Here is a 22,276-nt window from a genome sequence, read left to right as displayed (position 1 = left end):
CTATTTTCTCAGCAAATACTGAACACATTTACACCAGACCTACAAAAGGCACATCCCTGACCTGAGGACTACCTCTCTGCCAAATTTCAAGTAATTCTGTTCAGCCGTTCGGGCTGTAGCTTGGACTAAAGGTCCTATGGAAAAATGCATGGGGAAAACACGTTTTGGGACCCCCCCTTTTTCTCAGCCCCCACTTGACGAATCCCCCCGAGACTTTCAGGGTAGGAGCGGAGCGGAGCGCCCCACCTATTTTGAAAATTTCGCCAGGATTCGTCAATCGGCGCCAAAGTTATTCCAAATAGGATCGTGTTTCCATAGGAAATCCGCAACATTCTAACTATAACTACCTACTGGCGACCGCCAGTAGGTAAGATATATATATATATGTATATTTGTATGTCTTTGTGTAAAATTTGTGTTTTTGGTTAACTTATGTGAAACCAATTGGTGTGCCAGAGACCGGCCCAACGGCATGTGTGTGAAATAGAATCATTGGTAATTGTCTGTTGAAAGTTATTGATAACGTCAAGGTAATTAATTGTGCCTTGTGCACAAATAAATGAGGGATTTATCCCTACATACTTTTTCGTTCCTCATCTTTTAGCATCCTGGATGAGCCGCAGCTGTCTGAAACTCAACTCGGACAAGACAGAAGTTCTCGTCCTCAGACCCACCCCCTCAGCTTGGGACAACACCTGGTGGCTCACCGCCCTCGGCAACCCCCCCCACCCCCTCCGGACCACGCCTGGAACCCCAGCATCATACTCTACTCCTCCCTTACCATGACCTGCGAAATCAACGCCGTCGCCTCCACCTGTTTCAACGACCTCCGCAAGACCTTCAAAAGAATCCCCCCGAATCCAGAAAGACAATCACCCACGCACTCATAACAAGCAGACTGGACAACTGAAACACCCTCTACACTGGAATCAACAAATCCCTGCTACGCAAACGCCAGACCATCCAGAACACCACGGCCAGACTCATCCTCGGCATCCCTTGACATGAACACATCACCCAACTCCACGAGCTCCCCGTCGAGAAGAGTAACTTTCAAACTACTCGCCCACGCCTACAAATCCCTACATAACACCGGACCCAAATACCCCAACGAAAGAGTCCTTCCACGTACCCAGGAGAAACCTCCGCTCAGCCGCCCTCGCAGAAACCCCACGCATCCGCAGAGCCATAACGGGTGGAAGAGCCTTCTCCAACATCGCGGCTATGGCCTGGAACCAGCTCCCGATCAACATCAGACGCTCCCCCACTCTGAACACCTTCAGAAAGAGCCTCAAAACCTGGATCTTCGGCTAACCCGGAGATGCACCCCCCCCCCCCCCCCCCCCCCCCAATCGCCTTGAGACCCTCACGGGTGAGTAGTGTGCTTCACAATTCCCTGATTGAATGGCTCAAGTACAAGTCAATGGGGCGACTTACTGTGCCTCTGCACTGCGTAGGGAAACCCGGCAGGGCTGCCCTCTCTTGCCCATGATTTGAAGACAAAAATGGAGGCCGCACCAGGGATGAAGTCACACTAGAATCAAATTAGTCTTTTTCCAAATTCCTTTATTCTTCTTTTTTAGATTAAAAAAGCAGGACAACAGCCAACGTGTTTCGTTCCTTAAATAGGAACTTTATCAGGGCTGAATTCAACATAAAATAATACATAATCAACCACATATTTAAAAAAACAACATACAAGACCAAACTACACACAAATTTAACGTATAAAGCAACAAAGAAGTATAAAAAATATGTATACTTCCACAAAAACAAACATTATACATTTGATTAGTAAATGAAACTGGCACTGAAACGCTCACAAGACCAAAAGGAGAAAAAAAAAAAAAACTCATAGGCCCATTCATTATGATGTACACATACAAAACTTTCTATAAACATTAATCAACCATTACATTCATCTAAATCCATATAAGAAAACAAAGCAAGCAATTCTCATGTCATTTATATTCATAACAAAAGATGGAAATTCATAAATAAAAGAAGAAGAGCAACAAAGGGGGAGAACAGAAGACGAAAATATACCTGTGAAACCATGCACATGAATATAAATAAATAGAACAGTCTATATGTAAGAGAAAACATAAAATGCTTGATCTTCAATCCCTAATCAAGATATTTGTTATGTGTAAAGACCACGTATTATTCGAAGGATCACGGCAATAGTCAGCCGATCAAAGCAAGAATTATAAAACCAGTCCTATAGAAAACAATCAGAAAAAACATAAATAAAAGTGTCTTTTAGTATACATCCTATGCAGTATATATATATATATATATATATTTTACCTACTGGCGGTCGCCAGTAGGTAGTTATAGTTAGGACCACGTTTCCATAGGAAAACCTCAACATTCTATTTTGAATAACTTTGGCGCCGGTTGACGAATCCTCGCGAATTTCTCAAAATAGGTGGGGCGCTACGCTCCGCTCCTACCCTGAAAGTCTCGGGGGGATCCGTCTAGCGGGGGCTGAGATAAAAGGGGGGTCCCAAAACGCGTTTTTCCCATGCATTTTTCCATAGGACCTTTAGAACGAGCTACAGCCTGAACGGCTGAACAGAATTACTCAAAATTTGGCAGAGAGGTAGTCCCTAGGTCAAGGAAGTGCCTTTTGTAGGTTTGGTGTAAATCTGTTCAGTAGATTCTGAGAAAATAGCCTTTAAATCAATATATATATCTGAGCCCGCTTACGGTACGCTTACCGTACGCTTACGGTAAGCGTACGGTGGCGTGCGCGAGCGCGATTCTGATTGGCTCTTAGATCTTAGTAAACATTCGAATCGGCCGAAACCAGGAAGCGGCGGCCGCCATTTTGTGTATTTCACTCTGAAAAAAAAGAGTGAAAACAAGGAAAGGGGGCAATGAGGAGAGTTACAGACCCCCTAACATTTGTAAGGGGGTCAAAGAAGGACAGAAAAGTACAAAAAAAACATTTATTGATTTTAAAAAAAATCACGGGGTACGCGTACGGTAAGCTTACGGTAAGCGTACGGTAGGAAAAAAAAAAAAAAAAAATGAAAATCAGATTTAAGTGTTTAGATATTAGGGGGCTCTAAAAAGAGCCGTTGTGTTTATGAAATGATTTTTTAGTGGTACCTACAAGTAAGTACCGATGCAGAGTCTAAGGTTCAAGAGGAAGACTCTGTTCCCTTCATCATTGAAGTGCACACCATCTCCTCTATAAATGTCTTGCATGTCATAACGCAAGTTGTTGTGGTAAATGGCACCCATACCATAGTCACGGAGGAAAGCAGAAACAGATTTGTTGACGTGCTTTCTTGCTTTGTCATCGCACCGCGTGCCCACCGTGCGTGCACGGCACTAACTGCGTAAAGTGGGCGCGCGGTGCGCGAAGCGCACCGCGTGCTCACTGTGCGCGCACGGTGCGCAAAGCGCACCGTGCGCGCACGGAACGAACTGCGTTAACTGGGCGCGCACGCCACGAATGGCGTAAAGTAACTTAGCATTTAAAAAACCGTACAAATTCACTGAAAAAACCATAGGTTTCACACACGTTATAGTTAGGAATTAGCATTTAAAAAACCTTGCAAATTCACTGAAAAAACCATAGGTTTCACACATGTTATAGTTAGCGGAAATTTTACTGATAAAAAACCAATGAAATTCCCCCGTTATAGTTAGTGCAGGCAACTATAACTCACGCGACCGCAATCTTCTGCTGATGACATATGTGTCTTTATGAAAAAAAAATATTTGTAATATATGTATAGCTAAAAATGTATGGAAGAAGACATGGGCAAATAAGTGTCTAAATACAGTATTAGCATCAGCAGAGGATTCCGGTCGCGTGAGTTATAGTTGCCTGCACTAACTATAACGGGGGAATTTCATTGGTTTTTTTATCAGTAAAATTTCCGCTAACTATAACATGTGTGAAACCTATGGTTTTTTCAGTGAATATATATATATATATATATATATATATATATATATATACACACACACACACACATATATACACACATATATATATATACACACACACATTCAAGATTAACATTTTATATCATTCAAATTTATATCAAAACTAAAGACTCATATCCTAACTGTAAAAGACAGGAGAGAAAAGCAACAAAATGACCAAATATATATATATATATATATATATATATATATATATATATATATATATATATATATATATATATTTATTTATATTATCTACTGGCGGTCGCCAGTAGATAGTTATAGTTAGGACCGTGTTTCCATAGGAAATCCGCAACATTCTATTTGGAATAACTTTGGCGCCGGTTGACGAATCCTCGCGAAATTTTCAAAATAGGTGGGGCGCTCCGCTCCTACCCTGAGTCTCGGGGGGATTCGTCAAGCGGGGGCTGAGATAAAAGGGGGGTCCCAAAACGCGTTTTTCCCATGCATTTTTCCATAGGACCTTTAGACACAGCTACAGCCCGAACGGCTGAACAGAGTTCCTTGAAATTTGGCAGAGAGGTAGTCTACAGGTCAAGGAAGTGCCTTTTGTAGGTTTGGTGTAAATCTGTTCAGTAGATTCTGAGAAAATAGCCTTTAAAACAATATATATATCTGAGCCAGCTTACGGTGCGCTTACGGTGCGCTTACCGTACGCGTACGGTGACGTGCGCGAGCGCGATTCTGATTGGCTGTTAGATCTTAGTAAACATTCGAATCGGTCGAAACCAGGAAGCGGCGGCCGCACTCTGAGGGGGGCTGCAAAAACCATCTACAGGGGGAGTATATTCAGTTCTTAAACACCCAGCATCCATATATGTGTCCCCAAACAACCCCCAAGGCCAAAAAAACAAACTTATTTTTTTTCGAAAAATCGCCGATTATGCGTACGGTAAAAAATGTATAAAAAAAAAAAAAAAAAATACACACTTTCCCCACCCCGTGTGCAAATGGTGCCCGTAGGGCACCATTTTTGCATGGCCTATATAATTAAATGGAAAGTACAAATGAATAACGTTCACAACGAAGCGCATAATATGTCCCCCATGTGCGCACGGTGCGCGAAGCGCATCGTGCGTACATGGCCCATCCCGCGTAACGTGGGCACGCTGTGCGCGCAGCGCACTGCGTGGCCACCGTGCGTGCACGGCACTAACTGCGTAAAGTGGGCGCGCGAAGTGCACCGCGTGCTCACTGTGCGCGCACGGTGCGCGAAGCGCACCGTGCGCGCACGGAACGAACTGCGTTAACTGGGCGCGCACGCCACGAATGGCGTAAAGTAACTTAGCATTTAAAAAACCGTACAAATTCACTGAAAAAAACCATAGGTTTCACACACGTTATAGTTAGGAATTAGCATTTAAAAAACCTTGCAAATTCACTGAAAAAACCATAGGTTTCACACAAGTTATAGTTAGCTGTACATTTCACTCGTAAAAAACCAATGAAATTCCCCCGTTATAGTTAGTGCAGGCAACTATAACTCACGCGACCGCAATCCTCTGCTGATGACATATGTGTCTTTATGAAAAAAAAATATTTGTAATATATGTATAGCTAAAATTTAATGGAAGAAGACATGGGCAAATAAGTGTCTAAATACAGTATTCACATCAGCAGAAGATTGCGGTCGCGTGAGTTATAGTTGCCTGCACTAACTATAACGGGGGAATTTCATTGGTTTTTTACGAGTGAAATGTACAGCTAACTATAACTTGTGTGAAACCTATGGTTTTTTCAGTGAATATACATATACATATATGCATACATATGCATGGTATGTATATGAAAGTTTGAAAAACTCTAATACAAGCAAAACTAAAAAGCCACCTAATTACAAACAGAATTGCTTTAACTTAAACGAGGGCGAGACCTATTGCATTTTCAATGCTTGTTTACTTTGATTCCATCAAGAAGGCATTCAGATGTGTCACACATTTTCCATAAATTCTGAATGGTAGCACTCTAGTTGCTCATTAGATCACTGTAGTAAACCTACTGCTCACCAGGGAAGTCTGCTGCTGGTATTGAAAGTGCATGTTTGTCTGCATGGCAGAATTTTTTAATGAAATAGAAGAGGATTTGAGAAGTCAAAATGTGCCCTACGTTTTGTTTCTGCAGCACTAATCATAATTTCTATGGCAAAATGAACCCCCTCATTTTGTTCCTTTGCAAATTAAATGTTTTAAATGTTTCCACTTTATTCCAATCAAGATGGCTGCAGGTGTGCCATACCTTTGTCATAAGTAAGGCTGTTAGCGCTCTAGTTGTTCTTTAAAACACTCTGGGATTTCTGTCATTGGGCTATACTTGGGCTACATCTCGGTGATATTTGTGCTACATTTGGGCTCTTTTGTCTCTGGTGGCCATCTTGGGAGACTTGTTATGAAGTTTCCTAATTTCCTCATTTACTGCAGTCTCCTCAGTAGGCATACTGTCAGTTTTTTACTTTGATTCAATGAAGAAGGCATTCAGATGTGTCACACATTTGCCATAAATTCAGAATGTTAGTACTCTAGTTGCTCATTAGATCACTGTAGTAAAGCTACTGCTCACCAGGGAAGTCTGCTGCTGGTATTGAAAGTGCATGTTTCAGTCTGCATGTCAGAATTCTTTAATGAAATAGAAGAGGATTTGAGAAGTCACTCAAAATGTGCGCTAATTTTTCCTTCTGCAGCACTAATCATACATTCTAAGGCAAAATGAACCCTCTCATGTTGTTCCTTTTTAAATTAAATGTTTTAAATGTTACCACTTAATTCCAATCAAGATGGCTTCAGGTGTGCCATACCTTTGTCATAAGTAAGACTGTTAGCGCTCTAGCTGTTCTTTGGAACACTCTGGGAAGCTGCAGTAGAACACAAAGGAATCAACTGACAGTCTCTGCCCTTGTTGGATGTACATGTTTTACTGAGAATGTCAGACTTCATTCTCACATGACTGAGAAAGATAATGTGAATTTACAGAAAATATGCTCTCAGTTTAGCTTATAGATCACCTTCCAAACCTCTGTGGGAAAAGCATGAGAAAATATTTTTCTCTCAATCATGATATCCCAGCAGAAGGCTTTTTCATATGGTAAAATCCCCTTAGAACATACCACAATTCCTAAAATGAGTATGGTACCATCAACAAATGATTTATAATGTAACTAGAGTCTTAAAACCTTCTATTAACTGCAATGCTTTTTAACGAGGTGCTATCATGTATATTGGTCCCAAGATGGCTGCCAACACTTCTGGGATGAAGTGCTGGCAGCCAATCAGATCTCAGGATGAGATGTGTGGTTAGGCTCCGCCTATATATGATTTTACTTTTGATTTTCTCAGGAACTACTGAACAGATTGACACCAGACCTGCAAAAGGCACTTCCCTCACCTGAGGACTACCTCTTTGCCAAATTTCAAGTAATTCTGTTCAGCCGTTCGGGCTGTACCTTCGACTAAAGGTCCTATGGGAAAATGCATGGGGAAAACGCGTTTTGGGACCCCCCTTTTTTCTCAGCCCCCGCTTGACGAATCACCCCGAGACTTTCAGGGTAGGAGCTGAGCGCCTCATTAGTTTTGAAAATTTCACTAACATAAGTCAACCGGCGCCAAAGTTATTCAAAATAGAATTTTCAGATTTCCTATGGGAACTCGGTCCGAACTATAACTATCTACTGGCGACTGCCAGTAGATAAATATATATATGTTTTTTTCCCTCATAGTTTGCTCCTTCTGTTTCTCCCCGCCTGAGGCAGGCAGGTCGTCCGATGACGGCGGAGCTGGAGCGCGCCGACTTTCAAAATTCCCAAATAAATAATTACGACGACCACACAAGGGCTATTCTTCCACCAGATCTTTTAATTCAGGTAACGCGTTTCACCTGTCACAGCAGGCTTGCTCACACACTAGATAGAGGGTTTAGAGTTACGTATATACCATTGAGAATTCAGACCCAGAAAACAGAAAAAGGACTACAGTCACCATGTCCATATTCTGTTCTAATGTTACTTTGGCGGCCATTTTAAGCTAGTCAAATGCAAGCCCAATACCTCGCCTTAAGTTCATTTCTCTCATAAGAGATCATTCACATTCCATCAGCATAGTGCTTCAAACCAATGATCAATTTGAGAATAATATAAGCAAATTCAATCTTTCTATAACTCATTTGTTGTTCAATTGACACAATGTCTAAAATATTCTTCAATTATCATATCTTGTGTACTTTAACATTGATTATATTAAGCATAAATCTTATAATCATTCATTACTGACATTGTGTCAAAAAGGCTTATTACGTCCTGTTTGTCTTAATCTCCTATTGTTTTTTTGTACGTAACATTTTGTCCCCACCAAAACCAAAGATCAACACCCTATAAAAAACTTAAATCTGATAATTACTTGTGCCACCTCTTTCCCTTACTAAATCAAAATATACAGAGTAGAACTTAAACATATTATTAGGAATATGGAGGTTCTCTTATCTGTGATATGATTCAATTTCATATGATGCTCTGGAAGAAAAGGGTAGGGGTGAATCTCGATTCCCTTGCGGAGTCGGCCCCTTCCTTTCCTCCTATAATTCAAACAAAATACAATAAAGAACTATTCGTATCTAATAGTAAAGGTAAAATCACTCTAAATAACTTTCACATGGCAATATACGTTTCATTTTGATTTTATCAGAATATGTACAGATAAATAGTTTTACTCTAAATTCTTATTATTCTCTTAAATAAACACTTAATTCCTCATCCTGATTTAATCCTCCCGGATGTTTACTTTGCAAGTTAATAATGTGCTACGACTCCCTCGGTCTGAGTTGTAATTCCCCATTTCCGCCCCTTCTGTTAACAGTGAGTTGATCGACAAATGGTATTTGGCAAAATGTCTTTCCACAGGGTAGTGTGGATTTTTATTATTTATTGCCTGCATATGTTCCAGCACTCTTTTTTTGACTGCTAGAGTGGTGCTACCTACGTATCTTAGATGGCAAGGACATTCAAGAATATAGACCACATATGTGGTTCGGCATGTCAGAAATTGTTCAATATTCTTTTCCGCTACAGGAGTAAGGTATTTTTTCTGCATGTGGCTGTGGCGGCATGCCTTACAGTGTCCACATGGGGGAAAAACCCTTTTAAATTGAGACGTGTGTTAATTTGAGTTTTGGATACATCTCCTTTTCATAAGAATGTCCTTAAGATTTGTACTTTTCCAATACGTTATTAATGGGCGTTTAGGTAGATCATTCATCAAAGTAGGTTCACATTTAAGTGTGTTCCAATTTTTATTCAAAATTTTAACAATATTGTTCGATTCTGCATTGAATGAGAGGATAATTCTAGGTTGATTTTTCCCCTTCTTTTTCTTCCTTAGATTTTTCTACAAGGGTTTTTTCCCTCAGAATCTTTTTCACTTTTTCTACGGCTCTTTCTAGTACCCATTTGGGATATCCTCTTTCTCCAAATCTCTCCAACAGGATTTTTTGCTTAGTGTGAAAATCTTTCATGGTACTACAGTTTCACCTTGCTCTAAGCAGCTCCCCAAATGGTATGCTCCATTTCAGGGTGGCTGCTTAGAGCATGGAGAAGACTGTTCCCAGCTGTTTCTTTTCTATGTTATTTTGTACATATTTTATTTTGGCGGATTTCTACCACCACGTCTAGGAATTCAATAGCTACCTTACTGATGTTATATGTTAGTCTTAAATTGTAATTGTTGATATTTAATTTCTCAATGAATGTAGTAGCTGATTTTTCATCCCCTTTCCATATAATGAAAAGGTTGTCAATAGATCTCAACCATTTAATTATCCTCTCTCCTGTTTCCGTATGGTCAATACTTCTTTGTACTTCCTCCTCCCACACCCCGAGAAACAGATTTGCAAAACTCGGGGCAAAACAAGTCCCCATTGCAGTACCGAGGACTTGTTTGAACATTCGACCATCAAACATGAAAATATTGTGTGATAAACAGATTCTTATCATTTCTAGCAGTATCATTGTATGATCCATAAAGCAAACTTTTCTCTTTTTAAGGTAATGGTAACAACACTGTAAACCTAGTTCGTGATCTATTATTGAATACAAAGAGTTAACATCCATTGTGATTAGTTGGTAATCCTCTTGCCAAATAATATCTTTTATTTTCCCTAGGAAATCTTTAGTATAAAATGGAAGAGTTAGAACCTATTCTCGCAAAAAATAATCCACATATTTGGATATGTGTTTCGACACACATCCGATCGATGATACTATTGGTCTCCCTGGTGGTAAAGTAGCATTTTTGTGGATCTTAGGCAATAAGTAAAAACTAGGCAATTTCGGATAGTCCTATTTTTAAATAGCAAAATTCCTTCCACTGTAAGAGGCCTTGATCTTTCCATGTCGTCAGCATAGCCCAGATTTTAATTATGCTCTCATTGTATTCTTCCATATCACTTTCTACATAATACCTAGTATCCCCGAGTTGTTTTAGGGCTTCCTCAACATACATATTCCTATCCCACAGAAAAATATTTCCTCCCTTGTCTGCAGGGCGAATCACCAAATTATCGTCCTCAGCTAATGATTTCACTAGTTCCCATAGTTTTTTTTGAGAATTTTTTTTCAGGTTGTTTATAGGAGGATTTGTTCATCTTCATTCGTAAGTTTATAAGATCTTTCATTACAGTCTCATGAAAAGCATCTATATTGTCATGAGATGTCATAGGATAGAATATAGACTTGGGTTTAAATCCAGTTCATGCTGGACAATCCGTGACAATTTCCTCTGTGTCTACATTGGTCATACAATCAGGATCATCATATAGATCCGCAAGAGTTGTTAATGTACTGAAGTCACCTATGCTGGTATATGGTGCGTCTTACCTTATCTCATTTTCTGTATTACTTTTGCTAGTTCCATCTGGTGGTCTCGACCATTTGTTACTGTGCCATTTTTTTAGCTTTAATTTGCGTACAAATTTAAAAATATCAATTCTAGTATCAGGATAATTTAAACTACCTGTAGGACAAAAAGAGAGACCTAAGCACAGTGTTCTTTTTTTTCTTCCATGCTCAGTGGTCGATATGATGAGTCTAAAATTTTTTATTTACCGTTTCATTTTCCATTACTTTTGTTGTTTTGGACCACTCTTCTTGTTTCCCATTGGTCTGTATCCACGTCCTCGTCCTCTTCTTGATCCGCTGTCGTCTTCGCCAGTTTCTTCCATGTTTTTTCCTCTCCCTCTGTTTTGTTGTCCTCGACCTCTACCTCTTGGTTTCGGTGGTTGCACTGTCCTCAGAATCTGCCTCCCTGTTCTCATGAGGCGATATTCTTCTAAAAAATTCATCTGTTGCCATGTTCCAGTTGTTAATTCACTCGTATTTGTATTTATTTCCTGTATGTCAACCTCCGTATCACTGCTGGTTATTGATTTAGTGGCAGTTGGGATCCCGGATACATCTTCTATTGTTGCCCCTTGTGCAAACTTCTAGTGTGTGAGCAAGCCTGCTGTGACAGGCGAAACGTGTTACCGGAGTTAAAAGATCTGGTGGAAGAATAACCCTTGTGTGGTCGTCGTAATTATTTGTTTGGGAATATATATATATATATATATATATATATAAAGTGTTTCCCTGGATTTCCCCCGTGTGGCCTCTGCTTTCTTCGTGAGGAGGGAGTTTGTGGTGATGTTGTTCACGTCAGCCGGAGACGTGATACAGAGGCACCCGCATTGCAAAAGGGTCCCAGCTCTTCTGGCTGCTGCTTCGGTGGTTTTTTGACACTTCAAGATATTGATAAGCTGAGACCCGCCTCATCGCTGTGGAAGGAGAATGGTGGTTGCGAAGTAATTTTACTTCACACAGGGCGGGATGCATGGCCATACCTACCCCCGCTGATTGGTTTCCATGGCACAGAGGTTGATGTGGTTCGGGGACCCAGGGAAGCGCCTGATTAACATCGCAGCAGGACATTGGCTTTGGAAGAATCTCCGTTTGTTTGGCACGCAGTACGATCAATCTTACATCATCATACCCCACTGCATCACCTACCTGATAGCCAACAGCATTCTAGGACTAGTAGTTCACCGCAAATCCCGTGAGCTACTTCGTGTGAGCAGTTTAACCTGTGTGGGGGCGGAGCCAACATTGTCCTATAACATCGGAGCAGGGCTTACTTCAAACAGAACTGCAAAACCTCCTGAACACTGCTTGGGCACTGAGGAAGGCCGTCAGGCCGAAATGCATTTGCCGATAATAAAAGTGTTTCCCTGGATTTCCCCCGTGTGGCCTCTGCTTTCTTCGTGAGGAGGGAGTTTGTGGTGATATATATATATATATATATATATATTCACTGAAAAAACCATAGGTTTCAGGGGTGTTATAGTTAGCTGGACTTTTCACTTGTACAAAACCATTGAAATTCCCCCGTTATAGTTAGTTCAGCTAACTATAACTCGCGCGCCTGCAATGCACTGCGGATGACGTCACATATTACATCACTCATGACATGGTCAGTGACATCACTCATGACATCTCAAATGACATCACTGATGACATCATCCAGTGAATGTGTGTTTTTCTGAAAATTACATATGTTTTATATATGTATAGCTCAAGGTCGATGGAAGAATAAAAGGGTATATAAGTGTCTAAATGGATGATTTGTTTTTGAAAAATTGATTATATAACTGACTGATTAAGTGTATCTTAGTGAATACATGACTTAGTGAGTAATGTTTAAATATGTAAATATCTGTATCAGTCTCTCACTTTGTGTAGAAGTGGCTGCATGGGTTGGTGAGTAGCTACATGAGTGTCTATATGGGTTATTAGTTGGTTTTTTGAGTATCAGTATAAGTGTCTGATGTCTGTATGGTTCGGTGGGGGGTATTACGTAGTGCATGAATGAGTGACTCACTGTTTGTATGTGTTGAAGACAGCATGTGTGCAGGACTGTATGGGTGGATGAGTGTGTGCATGGGTGTGTTAGTGAGTGAATGACTGTCTCAATAGTGTCTCTATGACTAACTACATATGTTTTAAACTAGTATATGTGACTATTGATGTATATAAGTGAGTATATGTGAGAGTGAGAGATTGAAAGAGTTCCTGTATGAATAAGTATGTGTTTCTATAAGCGATTGTTAAAAAGACTAAGTATGTGTAAGTTTCCGTAGAAGTAAGTGTGGTGGTGTGTGTATAACTGTATATGCAGGTAAACGGATGTTTGATTCTTTATTAGCATGAGTGACTATGTGTGTGAGTAACTTTATGGATGAGTGGCGTTGTGTAACAGGATGTATAGGTGTATGAGTACATATGATGAGTGAGTACATGTATGAGTGACTGTATAGGACTGTTGGTGAATGAGTGGATGTGGATCTTACAATTACTGAATAGGTTGTTGTAACTGGTCCCAAGATGGCTGCCAACACTTCTTGGATGAAGTACTGATGCCAATCAGATCTCACGATGAGAGGTGTCGTTAGGCTCTGCCCAGATATATGTGATTTTACTTTTGATTTTCTCAGGAACTACTGAACAGATTGACACCATATATGCAAAAGGCACATCCCTGAGCTGAGGACTACCTCTCTGCCAAATTTCAAGTAATTCTGTTCAGCCGTTCGGACTGTACCTTGGACTAAAGGTCCCTATGGAAAATTGCATGGGTAAAATGCGTTTTGGGACCCCCCTTTTTTCTCAGCCCCCGCATGACCATAGGTTTCAGGGGCGTTATAGTTAGCTGGACTTTTCACTTGTACAAAACCATTGAAATTCCCCCGTTATAGTTAGTTCAGCTAACTATAACTCGCGCGCCCGCAATGCACTGCTGATGACATCACATATTACATCACTCATGACATGGTCAGTGACATCACTCATGACATCACTGATGACATCTCAAATGACATCACTGATGACATCACTGATGACATCATCCTTGTGATAGAGTGCCAGACCTCCTTTCACCCTAATATAACCTTTGATACACACATTCAAAAATAGAGACTAAAATTTTCAAAACAATGGACATACCAATACCAGTTACAACAACCTCTTCAGTAATTCTAAGATCCACATACACATCCACTCATTCACCAACAGTCCTATACAGTCACTCATACATGCACTCACTCATCATATGTACTCATACACCTCTACATCCTGTTACACAATGCCACTCATCCATAGAGTTACTCACACACATAGTCACTCATGCTAATAAAGAATCAAACATACATTTACTTGCATATACAGTTATACACACACTACCACACTTACTTCTACGGAAACTTACACATACTTAGTCTTTTAACAATCACTTATAGAAACACATACAGGAACTCTTTCAATCTCTCACTCTCACATATACTCACTTATATACACCAATAGTCACATATACTAGTTTAAAACATATGTAGTTACTCATAAAGACACTATTGAGACAGTCATTCACTCACTAACACACCCAAACACACACTCATCCACCCATACAGTCCTGCACACATGCTGTCTTCAACACATACAAACAGTGAGTCACTCATTCATGCACCTATGCACTACGTAATACCCCCCACCGAACCATGCAGACACTCAGACTGATACTCAAAAAAACCAACTAATAACCTATATAGACACCCATGTAGCTACTCACCAACCCATGCAGCCACTTATACACAAAGTGAGAGACTGATACAGATATTTACATATTTAAACATTACTCACTAAGCCATGTATTCACTATGATACACTTAATCAGTCAGTTACACAATCAATTTTTCAAAAACAAATCATCCATTTAGACACATATATACCCATTTATTCTTCCATCGACCTTGAGATATACATATATAAAACATTTAATTTTTAGAAAAAAAACACATTCACTGGATGATGTCATCAGTGATTTCATTTGAGAGGTCATCAGTGATGTCATGAGTGATGTCACTGACCATGTCATGAGTGATGTAATATGCGACGTCATCAGCAGTGCATTGCGGGCGCGCGAGTTATAGTTAGCTGAACTAACTATAACGGGGGAATTTCAATGGTTTTGTACAAGTGAAAAGTCCAGCTAACTATAACACCCCTGAAACCTATGGTTTTTTCAGTGAATTTCTGAGGTTTTTTAATTGCTAATTCCTAACTATAACGTGCCTGAAACCTATGGTTTTTTCTGTGAATATATATATATATATATATATATATATATATATATATATACACATACACACACACACACTGCATAGGATGTATACTAAAAGACACTTTTATTTATGTTTTTTCTGATTGTTTTCTATAGGACTGGTTTTATAATTCTTGCTTTGATCGGCTGACTATTGCCGTGATCCTTCGAATAATACGTGGTCTTTACACATAACAAATATCTTGATTAGGGATTGAAGATCAAGCATTTTATGTTTTCTCTTACTATTAGACTGTTCTATTTATTTATATTCATGTGCATAGTTTCACAGGTATATTTTCTTCTTCTGTTCTCCCCCTTTGTTGCTCTTCTTTTATTTATGAATATGAATTTCCAGCTTTTGTTATGAATATAAATGACGAGAATTGCTTGCCTTGTTTTCTTATATGGATTTAGATTAATGTAATGGTTGATCAATGTTTATAGAAAGTTTTGTATGTGTACATCATAATGAATGGGCCTATGAGGTTTTTTTTTCTCCTTTTGGTCTTATGAGCGTTTCAGTACCAGTTTCATTTACTAATCAAAAAGTATAATGTTTGTTTTTGTGGAAGTATACATATTTTTTTATACTTCTTTGTTGCTTTATATGTTAAATTTGTGTGTAGTTTGGTCTTGTATGTTGTTTTTTATATGTGGTTGATTATGTATTGTTTTATGTTGAATTCAGCCCTGATAAAGTTCCCATTTAAGGAACGAAACACGTTGGCTGTTGTCCTGCTATTTTAATCTAAAAAAGAAGAATAAAGGAATTTGGAAAAAAGACTAATTTGATTCTAGTGCGACTTCATCCCTGGTGCTGCCTCCATTTTTGTCTTCAAATCGTATTTCTGGATCACCAGTGAGACCTCTTGCAGCAGGTCTCGGAAGGCCAATGGCACAGGACTTATGATACTCTTTTTGGACATTAAGATTGAAGTGCTTAACTTATAGTCAGCTGCATCTCCAGTGCCCATGTTTGCTCAGGCGCTAGAGCCTCTAGCGGACTGGATTTGCCAACACCCTCTGATACAGGGGATTTCGTCAATATATAATGAGACATGCTCCTCCCAACCTCCGCTGACCATGTCCTACTGTATGCCATACAGCTGCACCAGTCAGTGGCTAGGATACTGCAGTTCTTTGACCTTTTTTGGAGCTACTTGGGTTACCGAATTGGAGCAAATCATTTATTTTTCTTTTGGCAGGTGCGGTGCCACCGTTTCCCCTCAGACTGCGTGGCGCCGGAGGTCCTGGAGGGATTTCAATACCTTGGCATCTAGGTAACCCGCGACACTCAGGGGTTTATGAACAGGAATGTATTGCCTCAGCTGGATAGACTCCGGGGATACGCGAGTCACTGGTGAAGCATACCTCTTTCTCGGATGGGCAGGGCTGCCCTCTATAAAATGTCTCTTCAACGCTTCCTATACGTGCTTCAGAACACCCCGGGTCCCGTTTTTCCCCCAAAAATGGACCACCGACTACTCTTCTGGGGAGCTGGGGCCCCATGTATTGCGCTCAGGATGCTACAGTAAGGGGTGTACAATGGTGGCCTGGCAGTCCCTGACATCAGTAAATACCACTGGGCGGCACAGCTGCTTCTAACTCCTGACTGGGCCTTTTCGGATAAGCAGTAACCGGCGTACTGTGTGGATAGGGATGCCAAGGGTCTCACAGGATATGAGACGATTCGCTAATGTAAAAAGAAAGAACTGGACCTGCCAACACACACGAAGTCGGTGGTCAATGTGTGGAGAGAGACTCACAGCTATTTGGGATGAACTGGCAGGATCACTTGCCAGACCCCTCTGTGGAATAGTGATTTGCTCCATGAGGTTGGGACATGGTGGGTTTCTCAGGTTGGGCATTAATAGGGATAGATCACATGGGCAACATTTGGAGGGGTCAGGCCTGAATACGTTTTAAGGCCCTCCGTCAGGAATTTCAGATGGAGGAGGGGAAGACTATAGATACTTCCGATTGGGGCATGTTTTGCAGAGCTACATTCGAGAGGGAGAGGCACTACCAGAGGCATTGCATCTGGAGGACAGTTTGCTCCTTGAGCCCATCCCCGAAAAAGGATATCCACGATCTACAAAAAATTACTTAACGAACCCCCTGACCTATGGAAATACGGAGAGTACCGTGGACAGCTACTCTGGGTGACTTGGATGATTGGGTGGAGGCTGTCCCGAGCCCGCGGGCAATCAGAACCAGATTTCAGCTGGTCAACTTCGGATCCTACACAGATCTTATTATTCAAATATGTAGAGAGACATATCACTGTGCGTCTGGTGATGCAACAAAGTGGGCAGGCACCTTCTTTCACATCATGTGGGACTGTCCACTGATAAAGAACTTCTGGAGGGGAGTCATTGCTTTAATGTCGAGGGTCTGGTCTTCACCCATCCCCTTAAATGTTAAATGGCTCCTCTTAATGGTGTTGGGTGAGGGTACTTGGCCGAGACAGCAGAGGATCTGACTGGCAGCAGAGGTAACGTAGTGCAATGAAGCCCAGGCATGGGGTGAGAGTCCCCCCCCCCCGCAATGAAGATTGGAAATCGGATCTCGACTGGTGCCAGAGGGCATAACGAGTGATTTACCAAAGTTGGGGATGCCCCAAAAAAGGGGGAAAAGGTATGGGGAGCGTGGTGTGCCTTCAGAGGGTTCTGACCAGTGGCACTGTTGTTGAGAGTGGTGGGAGGTCTTTATGTGCTGTGCTGAAAAATACGATTTTCCAACGAAGCGTGCACTGGCCGTACAAGTGCCATCCTGATTGCAGACTCACATGTTGTATTGTCTTTCGCTCACTGTGAAACATAAAGCAGTGTTTATGTCCATGATGTCCTGTATGAGGAGCATGGATTTCAACAAAAAGTTAAAAAAAATAAAAGTAAAAAATAAATTGCAAATACTGTGACTTTAAATTGTACATGTTGCATCAATTCCAAAAGTGCAGATCCACATTTTTTTTCGGATTCGCCAGCAGAACTCCATTCAGCACTGTGAGGATATGGAACAGTCATCACCCTGAAGCACATGTTGACTTTGTCATTTTAATTATCTGAGGAATCAAAGCTCAACTCATATTGTTCGTAGAGACCTTATGAATCAACTTTTCATGATAGCATACCAAATGCTTCTCAAGAGCGGGATCATATACTATGCACTTTGATCTTTGTTACTGCATACTAACTGTAGCCACATTCTGTGGAGTGATCGGAGCATCGGTTGAAGACTTTTCTCCTTGAGACTACATGTTCTTTGACTGTGGACATATATCTAATACGTTGAGGACCTATTCTTGTGCACCTTCCGTTTTTTCTTATATGCAAACTTTTAATTGATTAGGAAATAACAGATTATTTAAGTACTGATATTAATCTATTGGTTGCTGCTACGTTTTGCATGCCCCAAAACTGTGTATTCCTTGGACGCACACTGTTTCTCTCTACAAGTTTTTCCCTTTCTAATCTTTGACAATTATTAAAAATACACTGACCTATTCACCAATATAACTCTCCTCTAACCAATCCAAATACCATGTCAACAAACCTCGTTGTGACATTCTACAAGTAGCTAAGAAAAAAACATAGAGTGTATAGGTTACAACAGCAGTAAGGGAACATAAATACATCATTAACCACTATACAAACACACATAGCATATTACAAAACAAGCATTTACAATGCAATGGTCTCGGCAACATTCTAGGTAGAGCTATTGGTATTGCTCATTATTTTTTTATGATTTTTGTATCCCTAAATTTATGGCATTGTCTATTCTATTGGCATTAGTTTTTTTTTGCATGTGTGATACCTATTGCATTAGCAGAGAGAGAGTGAGGTAGTGAGATAGAGAGTGAGGTATTGAAATAGAGAGTGAGGTAGTGAGAGAGAGTGAGGTAGATAGAGAGTGAGGTAGTGAAAGAGTGAGTTAGTGAGTGAGGTATTTTCTGACGTAGTGAGATAGAAACAGTGAGTGATGTTGTGAGATAGAGAAAGATTGAGATAGTGAAAGAGAGTGAGGTAGTGAGGGATGTTGTGAGGTATTAGGATAGAAACAGAGTGATGTAGTGAAGTAGTGAGATAGAGTGAGGTAGTGAAAGAGTGAGTGTAAGTGACTTAGTGTATTTGAGAGAGAGATTGAGGTAGTGAGGTAGAGAGAGTGAATTAGTGAGTTAGAGAGAGTGAATTTGCGAGGTAGTGAGAGAGTGATGTAGTGAAGTTTTGAGAGAGTGTGTTGTGATATAGTGAGGTAGTGAGAGTGAGATAGAAATAGATAGTGATGTAGTTATAGAAAGTGAGGTAGTGAGATAGAAAGAGAGTGAGTGAAGTTTTTAAGTAGTGTGTTAGAGTGAGAGATAGTTACGGCGACCGGAGGCGAGTTGGTGACGGAACCACAACCTATTTATATAGTGCGCTACTATCGTAGCCAAATAGCAGGCGGCTGTGATTGTCTCATAATTGGAGAATGGTGCGCAGACGCCGAAACAATCACACTAGTCGGCCGTCCATGCACATATTTAGAGGCTGTCAATTAAATTAACAACTATAAATCGCGGAATGATACTCTTGCCGTCTTCGACTTCAAATTCACTACGTTCCAAAGATACAGATGACAAACAGTGATACACACTACAGACGGCAGTAATGCATACTCCAAAACACACTTAACTGTTACCGAGAGTAAGCTGACACTACGCAGGCGCCGGAACACTGCCACTATTCAGCCGCACCTGCGCATTTATGCAAGTAAAAAGTGGTTCAAAAGAAATAATGACTATGCCCACAAAACACTCCAGAATAACCCCGCAAGTAAAGCACTTCACCTGCTCGTTGGGTGCTTCCAGACCTTTGACCGCGCTCCAACAACTGCCGTCCCAGCCCGCCTTGACACTACCTTTCTTCAGCACTCCTCCACGGTCCACACCCCTGCCACCTACTCGAGTCACAGCCTGGCCTCAACTACACGAAGCGCGCACCCATTGGTCCACACCAGCCAGCTGACTCGCGGGATAAGCGCACGTGGATGACTGTTTCTTTTCCACAAGATATTAACGTCACTTCCTCGTCTCAGAGAGGCGAAGCATGGCAGAAAAATAGAAAAGAGACAAAGATATTAATTTCCTGTCTAAATCAATTGTTTGAAGCACCTAGAGCAAAATTGCTGTCACCGCAGCGGTCATCTTCAGAAAGAGGTGTATTAGTTATTTATTCAGTAGCAAGCAATTAAACAATCGTACCGATGACGCCGAAAAGAGAAGTGGACACGCCTATACCTAGATTGGACATAATGCTCACACTGTGGAAGAACGGACCTCTTTAAGTATCCAAAAATTATTACATAGTCAACATTCGTACAAAACTGCTCTTACGACAGCTTCACTATTTGTATATTGCCAACGTATTAGTCTATGGTAGCGGTTTAATTTTCAGCACCCCTGTATTTAATACCGAACACCGTCATTCCAAAATGTCCATCACTGCGAACAGGGACGGTCGACGAAGGAGGTCGGGGGTCACGTCAGCTGTCCGGGCACTGTGTCGTTTACATAAATAAATCACCGCATAAGTATTTGTAGGAATGGGGGCAGGTCGGGAAGAGAAACGCAGCGGCACAACAACACGGCGCCGAATGGATGGATCCTCACGGGCAGACGACAGGAAAAAAATGGCGGATGGAAGCTTCGAAACTTTTTCGGATTCGGGGGCATGTTCCTGCTGTTCTAAAAGGGCGTGGCTAAAAAGTGGAAAGAACAGCAAGGAACACGCCCCCGAATCTGAAAAAGACGGAGCCTATTTGGAGGGACGGCTCTCTCCTCCAATGGTTGGCCTCCGTTTAGGAAGCCAGCCAATGGAGGAGAAGCAAAAAGAGAGGCGGGCTAAATAGCCACTCTAGAAAACATTAAATCTCCGACTTCCGGTTCTGCCTTCGGCAGACCGGTAGTCCTCGACCTAAAAAAGAAAAGTGAGAATGCCTATTGCGCTTTTAGTATACTAGTGCGTGTATGAAACCTCATGTTTTGAAATTCAGAGCCAAAATTACAGATGATCATGACTCGACCTTCTAAGCGCAAATAATAAATAAGTAAACATGACCAAGGCATGAAGAACTTGATGACAGTGTGAGAAGACTTAAGACTGAATTATGGAGTTAGAAATAGGATCCTAAAGGTAAAATCACTGTCGTGATTAACAGGTGACCACAGGTACATAAAATCCAACCCATTTTAATCAACTGTAGAATCCTTTGCACTTGCGTCGTCCACAACCACTTACATGAACCTTGACCCAATGCCTCATCTTATTCGGGAATAACAGTCAGACCCGTATGACGTTTTCATTGTTCACTAAAGGAGCTCTTCAGTGCACGTTTTTCACTATATGTAAGTCATTCTTCTACAGCAAGTGATAAGTTACCACCTTCTGCTTTGATAACTGCCCTAGGTAACCTGTCAATTCACATGAAGACGTCATCGCTACCTTTTTTTCTTTTTTTACTGCCCCCCCCCCTACCAGACATAATCCTGACATCCATTGTTTACCTCATTGACAGAATGTTCTTGGACACTACCCACTCTGCCTTCTTAACACTCCTTTTTTTCATAGGTCTGCGGATCCCTTTAAATGAACCTCATGACGTCACAGAACCCCCATCCCCCTGTGGTGCCTGGCGCGGGCCCCTAGGACCCCGGGGCGGGTCTTACCTGCACTGGTCGTCCGCCTCTTGTGACATCACGGACGCCTCCTCCCTCTCCCCCTGAACAACCACGCGCCCCGCTCACCCTTTAAGAGCCGCCCGGTGTCCGCAGGGAGAAAGCCGAAGAAGCGGCGCTGGAAGATATAGGCGGAATCAGTGCGGGAGCCTAGCAGCGAAGCGTCACCTTACTGAATGACGGTCCGCGTGGCCAATAGGAACGCCACTTTCTACTATTCTCGTAGGCCTATTGGTCGATGTCACTGGGTGCGCGCGCGAGCGGGCTGACGTAACAACCAGCGTGGTAGGCTGTACTTTTACTTTCCATGAAGAGCAGCAAGAGAGAGGGAGAAGTAAACGGGGAGGCGAGGCACGGGGTCCTTCAGTCGGAGAAGGGATGTAGTATGCATGGGCAAATGCCTGTTAAAACAAAGTAGGTGAGG

At 41.4% G+C, this 22,276-nt stretch overlaps 1 protein-coding gene across 3 annotated transcripts in view; it reads right to left on the bottom strand.

Moving 5' to 3' along the window:
• Positions 1 to 22,010, bottom strand: part of LOC146871825 (ATP-dependent chromatin remodeler CHD8-like) — a 3,469,548-nt gene extending 3,447,538 nt beyond the window's left edge. For 2 of the 3 annotated variants that reach the window (XM_085651762.1, XM_085651758.1), the window contains exon 1: positions 21,922 to 22,010. The gene's annotated coding sequence lies outside the window, so the exon portion shown is untranslated. The remainder of the gene's footprint in view (positions 1 to 21,921) is intronic. The other variant, XM_085651757.1, reaches the window with a different exon arrangement.
• Between the last annotated feature and the right edge of the window lie 266 nt (positions 22,011 to 22,276).

Source organism: Triturus cristatus, chromosome 1_1 (assembly GCF_964204655.1).
Source record: "Triturus cristatus chromosome 1_1, aTriCri1.1, whole genome shotgun sequence".
Classification (NCBI taxonomy): domain Eukaryota; kingdom Metazoa; phylum Chordata; class Amphibia; order Caudata; family Salamandridae; genus Triturus; species Triturus cristatus.
Note: the sequence above shows the minus strand (reverse complement) of the source record. Positions and strands in the feature narration are given on the sequence as shown.